The sequence below is a fragment of the Nomascus leucogenys genome, chromosome 13, assembly GCF_006542625.1.
Source record: "Nomascus leucogenys isolate Asia chromosome 13, Asia_NLE_v1, whole genome shotgun sequence".
NCBI classification, from domain to species: Eukaryota; Metazoa; Chordata; class Mammalia; order Primates; family Hylobatidae; genus Nomascus; species Nomascus leucogenys.
This window is the reverse complement of record NC_044393.1, coordinates 86,160,753-86,173,392: the sequence shown is the minus strand read 5'-3', so window position 1 is coordinate 86,173,392 and position 12,640 is coordinate 86,160,753. Positions and strand designations below refer to the sequence as shown.

The window sequence follows — 12,640 nt, the reverse complement described above, 5'->3', positions numbered from 1 at the left end:
CTTCCAGATGTTTTTGGTTATTTTTGTTTCAATCTTGGTTTAATTTCTAGGTTTATTTTCTAAGTTATCAAAGCTTATTGCATGATAATGTCTGCATTTTGCAATTTATCAAAGCTTTTTTTATTTTTTGAGCAAAAGAGGTGTGGTTTTTTTTTTGTATGATCGGTCTTTGCCAACATACCAAGGACTCGTAAATAAATGTTCCTTAATTTTCATTACTTAATATGACTAAAGGAGATGGGTAGTGCGAAGAGGAATTGGATAATTTTAAGCCGTGGCTAACACAAAAACCATAGCCAAATTGAATGATCCTGTAGGTGCACTAACCAGTTTACAGAATAATGTAACTAAAACAACATAAACCTGGGGAAGACATCCTACAGCCCTTTTAGTTTCTGAATTCTCCTTGTTTCTCTAGTAAATTTTCTGTTAATTCACCTGAGGTTTCCGAATACACAGTTTTACTGCATTCAAATGGCTAATGAGTTTGCTTCGTTGTTTCCTGACACTATAGCATTAGTGCAAGTAGAATCAGATGTTGTTGTTTTGAACATAGGTAGATTTTCTATTTTTAACATTTTCTTTTTCTTTTCTTTTCTTTTTTTTTTCATCATCCAAAATCTTTAATAAGAGGATAGGATCTAGAGTTAGTTTTTGTAGCCTTGGCTGGCCAGTAGGCCTCTGGTGCGCTCGAACTTCCAGCCCTTGGAGTGGATGTATGATTTGGTGTGGCTGTGCGGGGTTCCCGGTGCCTTGCCAAAATGCCGGTACACCTCTCGGCCCCTGCGAGGACCAGAGAGCAGGACGGTGCCACAGCCTTTGGGGGCGTCAGCGGCCAGCTGGTCAAAAGTGAGGATCTTGCCCCCGGCCGCGAGGATGCCGCTGCGGGCCCGGCTGGTCATGCGCAGTGCACACACCTTCGGTTTGGGCACTTCCTGAACCCGTACGTCATCCGTTATGGTCCCCATGTGTCCGGAAGTGGTGGGTTCTTGGTCTCACTGACTTCAAGAATGAAGCCGCAGACCCTCACTCTGAGTGTTACAGCTCTTAAGGGAGCGCGTCTGGAGTTGTTCGTTCCTCCCTGTGGGCTCGCCGTCTCGCTGGCTTCAGGAGTGAAGCTGCAGACCTTCGCGGTGAGTGTTAAAGCTCTTAAGGCAGCGCGTCTGGAGTTTGTTTCTTCTGATGTTCGGATATGTTCGGAGTTTCTTCCTTCTGGTGGGTTTGTGGTCCGCTGGCTTCAGGAGTGAAGCTGCAGACCTTCGCGGTGAGTGTTATAGCTCTTAAGGCAGCGTGGACCCAAAGAGTGAGCAGTAGCAAGATTTATTGCAAAGAGCAAAAGAACAAAGCTTCCACAGTGTGGAAGGGGACCCGAGCGGGTTGCCACCGCTGGCTCGGGCAGCCTGCTTTTATTCTCTTATCTGGCCCCACCAACATCCTTGCTGATTAGTAGAGCCCAGTGGTCTGTTTTGACAGGGTGCTGATTGGTGCGTTTACAATCCCTGAGCTAGACACAGAGGTTCTCCACGTCCCCACTAGATTAACTAGATACAGAGTGTGGACACAAAGATTCTCCAAGGCCCCACCAGAGTAGCCAGATACAGAGTGTCGACTGGTGCATTCACAAACCCTGAGCTAGACACAGGGTGCTGACTGGTGTGTTTACAAACCTTGAGCTAGATACAGAGTGCCGATTGGTGTATTTACAATCTCTGAGCTACACATAAAGGTTCTCCAAGGCCCCACCAGAGTAGCTAGATACAGAGTGTTGATTGGTGCATTCACAGACCCTGAGCTAGACACAGGGTACTGATTGGTGTATTTATAATCCCTGAGCTAGACATAAAGGTTCTCCACATCTCCACCAGATTCAGGAGCCCAGCTGGCTTCATGCAGTGGATCCTGCACTGGGGCTGCAGGTGGAGCTGCCTGCCAGTCACAGGCCGTGCGGTGCGCTCGCACTCCTCAGCCCTTGGGTGGTTGATGGGACTGGGCACCATGGAGCAGGTGGTGGTGCTCGTCAGGGACACTAGGGCTGCATAGGAGCCCATGGAGGGGGTGGGAGGCTCAGGCGTGGCAGGCTGCAGGTCCCGAGCCTCGCCCTGCGGGAAGGCAGCTAAGGCCTGGTGAGAAATCGAGCGCAGTGCCGATGGGCTGGCATTGCTGGGGGACCCAGTACACCCTCCACAGCCACTGGCCCGGGTGCTAAACCCCTCATTGCCTGGGGCTGGCAGGGCCGGCTGGCTGCTCCGAGTGCAGGGCCCACCAAGCCCATGCCCACCCGGAACTCCAGCTGGCCCACAAGCACTGGAGGCAGCCCCGGTTCCCGCTGGCGCCTCTCCCTCCACACCTCCCTGCAAGCTGAGGGAGCCGGTTCTGGCCTTGGCCAGCCCAGAGAAGGGCTCCCACAGTGCAGCGGTGGGCTGAAGGGCTCCTCAAGTGCTGCCAAAGTGGGAGCCCAGGCAGAGGAGACTCCAAGAGCGAGCGAAGGCTGTGAGGACTGGCAGCACGCTGTCACCTCTCACCCACAGCCACAGCCTTTCTGTTTTCCCGGTCAGAAAGCTTTATCTTCTGGATCATCCGTGAAAGGGACACAGGTGGTCGGTTGGTGCGACTCATAAACAGCCTCTTCAGCACAACCTGGTTGAATGTGGAGTTGTTCCATCTGAACAGAAACATGTACAGTTTGACCAACAGCCTCAGGTAGACCATTATCCTGGCTCTTGAGCTCCTTGTGCTGAACCTATGGGTCCTTGTTGTGGCAGATGTCAACTCCCATGATGGCGCCTTCTGTTTTGTGTGTTGTTATTTTTTCTCTTGAGCACAGATAGGAGTTTCTCTTTTGCCCTGTAACTAAAAGAAAAAAGTTACATAGATTTAAGTGTGGATTTCTTTTCACTGAGTTCATCAGGCATGTGATGATCCCACCTCATTTTTACATTTTTTTAATGTTTTGTTTTTAATTATTATGTGTACATAGTAGGTATATATATTTACGTGGTACATGTGATGTTTTGATATAGGCATACAGTGTGTAAAAATCACATCAGGGTAATTGGGGCAACCATCACCTCAAGTATTTATCATTTCTTTGTGATAGGAACATTACAGTTCTACTCTTTTAGGTATTTATAAATATGTAGTAAATTACTGTTGACTGTAGTCACTCAATTGTGCTACCAAATACTATCTAACTATATTTTTGCACCCAGTAATCATCCCCACTCCCCCAGTCCTTTCCCCTTACTACCCTTCCCAGCCTTTGGTAACTATCATTCTACTTTCTATCTCCATGAGTTCAATTGTTTTAATTTTTAGCTCCCACAAATAAGTGAGAACATGTGAAGTTTGTGTTTCTGTGCCTGGCTTTTTTTCACTTCACACAATAACCTCTAGCCTCATCCATGTTGTTGCAAATAACAGGATTTTATTCTTTTTATTGCTGAACAATAGTCCATTGTGGATAAATACTACATGTTGTTTATCCATTCATCTGTCGATGGACACTTAAGTTGATTCCAAATCTTGGCTATTGTGAAGAGTGCTGCAATGAACATGAGAGTGCAGATATCTCTTATATATATTGATTTTATTTTTGGGGGATATATACCTAGAAGTGAGAATCCTGGATCACATGATAGTTCTGTTTTTAGTTGTTTTGAGGAACCTCCATAGTGTTCTCCACAGAGAACATTTATGTTTTTCTTTTCTTTTCTTTTTTTTTTTTTTTTTGAAAGGGAGTTTCACTCTTTCACCCAGGCTGGAGTGCAGTGGTGTGAGCTCGGCTTACTGCAACCTCTGCCCCCCCGGGTTCAAGCGATTCTCCCGCCTCAGCCTCCAGAGTAGCTGGGATTATAGGTGCCTGCTGCCACGCCCTGCTAACTTTTATATTTTTAGTAGAGATGGAGTTTCACCATGTTGCCCAGGCTGGTCTCAAACTCCTAACCTCAGGTGATCTACCCACTTCTGCCTCCCAAAGTGCTAGGATTACAGGCGTGAGCCACCACACCCAGCCACATGTATGTTTTTCTAATTGTTTGTTTGATTTTTAGCTAAGGAAATAGCAATTGTGTTTTTTTATTATTGTGTTAGATTCCATTCTTTTTTGCATATTGAGGAACAACTGTTATCCTTAGTTTGCATCTTTCTTATTTCTTCTCATTATCTATTGTGTTCCTCACTGTTTTCTCATTCCCTCTAGAAACTTGTCAAGTTTGACCAGTATGTACCAACTCAATATTCTACAATGCCAATTCTGCTTCTTATTGCTGCCAAAGAAGATTGATATTTGTCTTTTCAGCTGTGTTTTCAATTTTTATGAAATTATTTCTTATCCCACCTGTCTCTTATCCATTGTACCTCGTTATATCCTTGAACTAGCCTTTGCTCTCTTTTTGGTTTTCTTACTTGTTTCATAAAAGTATTTTTATTTAATTTCAGAGAAGTAGACTGCTTTGTAGTTGTGTGTGTGTGTGTTTCAGGATGCACGTAAATTTGTAGAAGTTACTCTTTCTATAAAATTCTTTAAGTTGAAATCCATTTTAAAAAACCTCAATATTTTTATAGACTCCATGCAATAGTACATGTTTAAATTTTCCATTCCTTCATCTAGAAATAAGAGTTGTTTTCCAGACACAGTTTTTTCCAGGTATAAAATGCCTTCTCTCTATCCTATCTCCAAAAGGCATTTTTTTTTTTTTTTGCTTCATAGTTGGAAGCCTGAAGTTTCAAACTCTGTTTCAAGTGCCTAGCAGAATTTTATAATATTAATAGCTAACATATACATAGCATTCACCATATTCTAGGCATTGTTCCAAGAGCTTTACATATTTTCATTCATTTGATCCTCCCAAAAGCCCTATTAGGTAGATACTAATATTTTCCCTATTTTACAGATAAGAAAATTTAGGAATAAGGAGTCCAAATAACCTTTGGATACCACATGGCTGGAAAGTGGGAGAGCCAGTATCATAACCCAGGATGTTTTGACCTTAGACTCTACCTCCTTATCTTACTACCTCCTTATCTTAGACTTTACCTCCTTATCTTACTACCTCCTTACTATCTTACTATAACTTGTCTACTGTAGCTTATGTTCTTGTGTGTGTTTGTTTTCCATACTAGAGGTTCATAACCTTTTTGTATCTCAGTTATCTCAATGAAATAAAACTTAAAGTATAATAATAATAAAAAAGAGATAATACAAAAAAAAAACCAAATGAAGTATTCACTAATATGCATTCAAAATTTTGCATACAGTCTTACATGATCTTGTATACTATAGATCTCTGGTTCCCCTGGGTTTAGATTCTCTGCTCTAATGGATCAAGTACACTCTGAACACCCCAGTGCCAGGGCTGTTCCTGAGGCTCTTGAAGATTCCTCAAAATATGTCATCCATATTCTCCTGACATCCAGATTAATTGTTTTCTGGAAATTGTATCCCACTAGCTGAAAGAGAGATCTTGGCCAGATAAGATGGGGAATGACAGTCAAATAGCCTGGAAACAAAGTACTCATGAGATAAGGAAATTTTTGACTCACTTTCTGGGGATTATTGATTCAAGGGGGTAAACAAGGTGACAGCATATTAATGTTCTCCCAGATTACTCAGAAAATCTTGTATTCTTTCTAGTAATTTTGTGGCAGTTTGTAACAAGTCATATGTTTCATTAACTACAAGAACAGTGGAAAAAATCTGTGGTTTCAGTTTTACTGTGTTGTGAATGTGTACACTGTTTCTCATGATCTCATAAACATATTAGTAGAAATGAAGGCAATCACTGCTCACGAGGAAGAATCCAGGTTTTAAGGGGCCTAGAGCTTTTGCAATCTTAAGGATCATTTTAAGTTTGAATACTAAATTTTGAGTATCAATTAGGTATAAAAGTGAATATTTATTTAGAAAGAGAAAGGAATCACAGTAATTAAGCATTAAAAAGCTGACAATAATTGATTAAATAATCATGATTTTTCATTGTGGAGGTTGATGTCAGCCTTCTGCTTGTCAATTTTTGACATTTCTGGTTAAGCGAGTCATACAACATCTATGTTTACTGCTCATTCATCTTGCAAGTAGAAACATTGTGGATAGACATTTGTGTATGTACCATGTATCAGCTAGGCACTCACAGGGTATAAATGTTATAATGCAAGTTATATTTTTTCTTTTTACACTGAGCAAAGAACCATATGTAGCAATAAAGCCATTTGTTCAATAGAACTATATGATCATAAAATTTTAGAGCAAAGATGGATAGAGTGGATATGACTGTATCAGTGATGTTTTTCATTTCAGTATGAGTGAAAGAGTGTTAAACACTGTCATCAAAAGAAAAAGTGGATTGTTTAGTATTACAACTAGGCTAAGTTAGATATCAAGTAATCCAGATACAAGTTTATTGCTATAAGATGAACTTTTTAGTTTTTTTATGTTTTGAAAGTAATTTTAACATTTGCATTATGATGAGAATTTTTGCTTATTTAAAGCTATGACCTTACTTGATTTATATTTTAAAATACACTACCATCAAAATATTTGAAGATGTTATTTCTTTTAATTATAAATAATAGAACTAAATATCAGAATTTCAAGATAAAACTTTAAAAGACAGATGTTTTACAGGGTACAAATATATTTCTGATTTGTAGAACTAGTGACTTTTACAGCCGTCCTTCAGCCTTTTTCCATTTAAAAGTTGTCAGGCAAACAAGTTTAAATTGTAAAAAAAAAGAAAAAGTAATAAAAGACAGGCAAACCCCAAGCCTTTATTTTGGCTTTGTTTCTGTATATTCTTCCATATTAATACTTTCTTTCATCTATTTTTTATAAAATAAATGAAAAATCTGGTGTATGGACAAAGCAGAAGCCAAGCATCCAATACTACAAGAAAATTCAGCTCCATCATTCTTCTATCAGTTAAATTTCTTCTTGTCCCCATTTTCAAAGCACTGACAGTAAGTAGAGGACAAAGAACTATGGTAGTTCAGGCACTTTAGAAAAAGTTCTTGTTATTTCACTATCTCTTCCCATTAAAGCTACTGTAATTCTCAACTATTCTACAGCTAAATGACAGAAGGTAGCGGTAGTTTAAAGCAGTTTTAGAAGATTTAGTAGCAGTTAGTGTTTAGCAATTGGTCTCACACTGGTCTTTGAAATGCCAAAAGTAAAGCTCCAAGAAAATAAATAATTCCTTCTGTTTTTTAACTGAATAAATATTTATTGTGAATCTTAGTGATGTTGTGGGAGATTCAAAAGAAATATTACAGGTGTTTAGAGGCTTGTTAGAAAAAAAAAAGACACATAGGAAACCAAAGTTAACAATTCAAGATTTCAGTCGGGTGCAGTGGCTTACTCCTTTAATTCCAGTGCTTTGGGAGGCCAAGGCAGGTGGATCGCTTGAGTTCAGGAGTTCAAGACCAGCCTGGCCAACATGGTGAAATTCTGTCTCTACTAAAAATACAAAAAGTAGCCGGGCATGGTGGTGCATGCCTGTAGTATCAGCTACTCGGGAGGCTGAGGCAGGAGAATCACTTGAGCCCAGGAGGTGGAGGTTGTAATAAGCCGAGATTGCACCACTGCAATCCAGCCTGGGCAACAGAGGGAGACTCCGTCTAAAAAAAAAAAAAAAAAAAAAAATCCAAAATTTCATTCATCAAATGTGTATTTCATGAAGGACAGGGTACAAGGTTGGGAATACAATGATGGAAAGAGACAGATCGCCAGCCCTTGAGTCTCATGGTCTGATGGAGATTAATAAAGAGCCTGACCTCAAGGTGGGGCTGGTTGTGAGAAGGGATGGGTCAAGAGCGCTATTCACATTTGGTTACTTGGGAGTGAAAATGGGTGTGCACCAGGAGTGATAAGAATGAGGTCTTCAAAGCAGGAATTTCTGCTGAGACTTTGAAAGGTCTAAGTGACATGTTTGGTATAGCTTGATGATGGAACTTTCAATGCCAGAATAGAGTCTGGATTTGAGCTGGTAATGAGGACCTTTTCCAGTTTTGAGTAGAGGAAAATAACATGAAGATATTGAGGACATACATTTTGATACTCCAAAATCCATTAAAACACATTAGGTGCATATGGAAAGTCAGGTCATCAATAACATTCTTTTTCAGTTTCTTTTGATAGGAGAATTACACTTGACAAAGGGAAAAGGCTTAAAAGCTTACAAAATGGAATTCACGACTTTAAGGTCAATAATTCTACATTCAGCAGTCAACTAAAATTTGAGACAGTACTATCATATGCCAGGCAGTTGCCAGTACACAGTAGTAAACAAAATAAAGGGGGGGTCTTCTCTCATGGAGCTCAAGAGTCTAGTAGAGTTAACCACTATTTGTGTGCTATGCTAAGCAACTGATAATGCATTTTAATTACCATTGAGGGTAAAGCACCCTTATTTCTGTTTTACACAAGAGGTTAAGAAGCTTACCTATGGTCTTACAGCTACAGACAAAGGTAGAGATTTTTAATATTATAGTATGCTGTCTACAGCAAAGCTGTGGCTTCAGAAATTTACTAGTACACATTTAGTTCCCTTTAACTGGGTTATTTTTAAAGGCTATTTAAAAGCAGAAAATTGTTAACCATGGCTTCTCTTCCAGCAGTGGCATGGGAAGGAGCAGCAGGGTTTATGGAGGAGTCTTTGTATATATTACATATACATATACATACACACACACATATATATGTATATATATGAATAAATTTCAAAACTCTGTCTTTTGAGAATTTGATTATGTCTAGGTGAACATATCTTTAATATATTTGGGGTTCTCTGGGCCTCATGGAATCAGATATGAATTTCTCCAGATTTGGAAAGTTTTCTTTAGATACACTTTCCGCCTCTTTCTATGTTCTTTCTGAAATACCCAAAACATGTATATAGGTTCTCTTGACAGTGTCTTATAGTTCCCATTTCTTCATTATTTTTTATTTTTAGTTTTTGTTCCTCTTACTGGGTAATTTCAAATGACCTATCTCAAGTTCATTGATTCTTTCTTTTTGAGAGTCTACTGTTGAAGCTCTTAATGGAATTTTTACTGTACCTATTGTGTTCTCTAGCTCCAGAATTTAATGATTTCTATCTCTTTGTTTTACTTCTCATTTTGTTTATGTATTGTTTTTCTGATTTCATGTAGTTCTCTATATTTATTCTCTTGCAGGTCATTGAGCTTTTTCAGTAGGATTATTTTGAATTATTTGTCAGGCAGTCCATACATCTCCATTTTTAGAGTTGATTACTGATGCTTTGTTATGTTTCTTTGATGGTGTTACATTTCGTTGATCATTCATGATTCTTATGGTCATGCATTACTGTCTGTACATCTGAAAAAGTGGGTACTTATTCCAGCCTTTACAGATTGCCTTCAGTAGAGAAAACCCTTCATCAGTCAGCTTATTCAGAGATTCTGTTCACACAATATGGTGTGATCAATGGCCAGGCTAGCCTGTCACCTGGTTTGTAGCAGTGGACTTAGAGCCTATATGTTAAGAGCCAGCCTGAAGTGAAGATTTACAGGTGCTTGAGCCTGACCTGGATGGATTCTAAGTCTTCAGATACCAGCCTGGAGTATGAGGCTGTGGGGACTTGCCTATTACTGAGTTTTACTGAGGTGAGGCTTGTGTTGGGGTAAGAGGAAAATCTGGTTCTCATTTCATTCTCCTTTCCCATACAATAGGTATCTGAGCCATGCTGTCTGGGATGAGTGAAAGAATAATGTGGGTAATGAGAAACTGTTTTTATTCCCTTCAATCAGTCTTTTCTTATTTATTTGTTACACCCAGATGCTGTAATCTTTCACTTGGTTTTCTTAGCTCTTGTGAAGGTATTATTTTGTGTTGATAGTTGTTCAAATTGATATTTTTGTAAAGTGCTGAGCACTGGACTATCCTATTCTACCACCTTGCTGACGTCATTGCTTATCTTGGTGTCACATAGCTCTGTCAGACATCTGAGGTCCTGTTAGAGACAGGTTTCTCATTCAGGTGAAGGTATCTGAAAAACCCTTATGCAGACTGTTGTGTGCCACTATTTTCTCTCTTCAGATGGGTTAAGGATGCCCTACTTTCATGGCATCCTGGAGAAGCATCTGCCACAGCTGGCCCCTTCACACATGTTCCGTGCTCCACAGGGTACACCAGCCTAGGCAGAGGCCACAGGGGAAAAGCCAAACTGCTCCTGGAAGAAGTACTTGGTAGCTTTAATTCTGGAACTGTCCTCTATCTATTTATCTATCTAAATACGTGGTAGCTTAATTCTGGAACTGTCCTCTACCGATTTATCTATCTATCCATCCATCATATATCTCTTTACTAAATATTAGTAATAAGGTTAACTTTTATTGAATTTAATAAGCCTCTGTGCCTTTTCATAAAAATAATATTTTATATTGAAACTAAATGTATTTTAACTTGAAGAGTTTACTTTAATATCTAGTGGGCACAAAGAAATTTGTTTAACTTACTATTTTTTTAATATTATCTGATTTACCAGATATCTGCATGTTCATGACCTGCTTTTCTTCTTAAATGAAAACAGCTTCATTGTATTTATTATGACATATGTTTATTGTAAAAGTTCAAACTATAAAAATATGAATAATAAACTACCTGAAGCCCACCAATCAGTTATTAATTTATGATAGTAATAAATATCTAATAGATGAGTGTGCATACACATTTATACATATTTAAAACTATAGTAGTTATATTTTGTAACCTGTTTTATACACTTTTTAATTCAAAACTATGTTACGTAAGACATTTAATGTCAGATGATAGAGATTTACATTGTCATTTTCAATGACCATAGAGAAATGTATTGTTTAAAATATTTAAATAAACTGATCTTATACTTTAATTTTCAAAATGAAACAACTTGAGAGTGAAAGGGAACTCTGTTTACAATCATCATGAAACAAGAGCCATGAACTGGAATTGTCCTAGGAAAACCAGGATACATGACTGCACTCTATTTAACCAATTCCGTAATGCTGGACATTCAAATTGTTTCTAATTCTTGAAACAATTTGAATGTGATGAATTATCTGCATATTATCTGCATATTTGCATGCTTATCTGATCAGCAATTTAGGAAATGTTCCTGTATATAACTTCTGAGTCAAAGGATATATACAACTAAAATATTGGTAAATGTTTCCAAAATACTTTTCAAAAGCTTATGCGTATTTATACTCCCATTAAAAGTACCAGGGAGGATATTTCCCTCACTTTATCTTCAAAGTAGATAAATCACTTTTCTTAATCTTTGCCAAATTGATAGGTAAAAAGTCATATCTTGTTTCTAATTTTTATGTTTTGTTTTTGATTAGTAAATGTTTTCTTTGTTTTTACTATTTAGTGCCAATTTTTATGTATATGGCAATATATGAGTAATAAGGGGTTAAAAGAGAGAGAGAAGGTGTCATCTGTTCTTATACTTCACCCATGTTTCTCTGTAACATACTTTTTTTTGGTTTTCATTGATTGTAGGCATTTTTGTGTTAATGGATATTTATCCTTTTATGATTTAGTATTATAATTTTTAAGTATATAGGCTTTGGAATCAATCCAAGCTTAGTGCAAACTGTAGTGCAAGAATTACTAGCTCTAGGACTTTCAACAAGCTCACTGAGATTTATATATCTTTCATTTGTAAGATAGGAATACAGAGTTATTGAAATGATTAAATGATGCCTATAAATGATAAAAAACATAAAATAATAATAATAATAAAGGTAACTACTAAATTCATTGTTATCAGAATTATGTTGCAGGTATATATTTCCATTTTGTCAATAGCACCTTAAGTTTTTTAAGCTACTTATATCATTCAAAATTTCTTGCTCTTCTTTTAAAAGTCGGCAGGATGTTCAACATTTTTCTTTATATTTTCTTACCTTAGATGTCATGTCTTATAGAGGACACCACTAATAAGAAAATGATTATCTATATTTTCTTCTAAAGACTTTATGGTATGATTTTTGCATTTTGAGTCACCTGAAATTTAATTTGCTGTTGTAAGTAAGATAGAGCTACAGTTTTTTCTTTTCTTTTTTTTATTTTTTTGCTCTAGATGACTACCCAGTTGCCCCAGCCACTATTGAAAAGTCAGTTGCCTTTCTCATATTTGAACTAACAGTTTTGTCATATACTAAGTTATATTTGAGTCTATTTCTGAACTCTTTGCCCATCAGTTTATTTACTTCTGTTCAATTGCCATACGTTCTTCATCTCATTCTACTGCTCGTATTGCAATCTCCCTCCACACTTCTGTATACTTTCCAACTGTACCAGACTCTAATTTCCCAAATATGTCTTCCTATATTTCACACTTTCATACCTAGTACTGTCATTCAATTTGCCTTAAGAGTGTTCTACTCCCTTCCAACACATACTTATCATGTAGCTTTTTGGCATCTTCGAAGCTTCAGTACAAGCATCACTTCTACTAAGCAGTCTTTCCTTAGAATCTAGTCATGTTTTGTTATTCTTTTTCTGTACTCTCATGGAACCATATCAATATTTCTACCAGGATAGTTTTCACATGGTAATCCATATTTACACACATTGACTGTATGTCTTCTCCCCTAGAAAGTGTCCAGAGACTGTCCCTTATTCAACTTGTATCCCCAG

The 12,640-nt window shown here is 38.0% G+C and overlaps 1 pseudogene; it reads right to left on the bottom strand.

Annotated features, from left to right (window-relative positions):
- Positions 1 to 647: 647 nt before the first annotated feature.
- Positions 648 to 2,776, bottom strand: LOC100594002 (annotated as a pseudogene).
- Between the last annotated feature and the right edge of the window lie 9,864 nt (positions 2,777 to 12,640).